Consider the following 1336-nt stretch of genomic DNA (forward strand, 5'->3'; position numbering starts at 1 on the left):
AACCTGGTATTTTACTTTCAGCTACCCTTTTCTTTCTATAAGGAATATGTTTACCTTGAATATTTAAATATTCAAATTTAAAAAATTTTCCACATCTGATCAGTGTCTCCAAATAATTCAGCTGCCCAATTCACAACAGATAATTCTTGTCACATCTCTTCAAAATTTTCTTTTTTGAAATTTGTAACCAAAATATCATTATAACTTATCTCCATATGCAGGAAAACATTGAACCCAATAGAGCAGTGATCACTTGCACCCTGATGTTCTCCAATTTCTTTATTTGAAATTGACAATAAATCTAAAATAACATTGTTTCTAGTAGGTTCCTTGACTAATTGGTGAATAAAGCCATCCTGAACAGTTTCCACAAACCTTTCTCCCTCGTGGTTTGACTCTAGCATTTCCAAATCTATATGCCTAAAATTAAAATCACCCATAATTATGAATTCATTATCAGCTGAAATCTTAATCTCATTGTAAAGTTTCTTACTAATTACATCAGTATCATTTGGTGGTCTGTAACAAGTTCCCACTAAAAGCTGTTTCCCTTTATATCCACTAGTAAAACCCAAATGGATTCAATCTCCTTGTTGTTATCTTTGATATCCTCAACTTCAACAGGATGTAACTCACATTTAATGTATAAAGCCACTACTATCTCCCTCTTTAATACTCTATCCCTATTAAATAGCCTGTAACCCTGTATTCCAAAGAAACTTCTGTCATCAAAATCATCTATGTTTAACCATGATTCAGTTATTGTCATTATATCACAATATTCCATTCCTACCAGTACTTTTAAGTCATATATTTTATTTCTTATACTTCTAGCATTACAATAGTAAAAATTAAGCCTATCCGTATAACTGCTTCTATACTCATTTCCTATGCTAAACTTTTCTCTGCCTCTTATTCTTTTTCATTTAGTTTCTCCTGGCCCTCACCACTGTCTAGTCCTAGTTTAAAACTTCCCTTACAGTTGAGTTAATAGACTTAGCAAGCAAGCCAGTCCCTACCATATTTAAATGTAAACCATCCATTCCAAAAAGCTCCCTTCTTCCACTGAACTTATCCCACAAGTCCAACCAGCCTGCTCATCCTTACATACTAACCTAAGCCTATCACTTAGACCTAGTGACCTACTTAACTTCATCCCCACAGTTAATTCTGGGCAGTATCCCTGACAAAATTAAGTTATGGCCTCTTTCTTTAAATGCCTTTTTCAACTCCTTGTACTTATTAATAAGCTCCTCTGATCTACCTTTCCCTACATCATTAGCCTCTACATGTACCACAAAAACTGCATCTCTGATAGCCCCCTTTATTATATCTC

At 34.1% G+C, this 1336-nt stretch overlaps 1 protein-coding gene across 1 annotated transcript in view; it reads left to right on the top strand.

The window, feature by feature from the left end:
- LOC106470185 (laminin subunit beta-1-like) overlaps nucleotides 1–1336 on the top strand; it is a 57223-nt gene that overhangs the window by 50121 nt on the left and 5766 nt on the right. The window lies entirely within an intron of this gene.

This window comes from Limulus polyphemus, unplaced genomic scaffold (genome assembly GCF_000517525.1).
Source record: "Limulus polyphemus unplaced genomic scaffold, Limulus_polyphemus-2.1.2 Scaffold102, whole genome shotgun sequence".
NCBI lineage: Eukaryota > Metazoa > Arthropoda > Merostomata > Xiphosura > Limulidae > Limulus > Limulus polyphemus.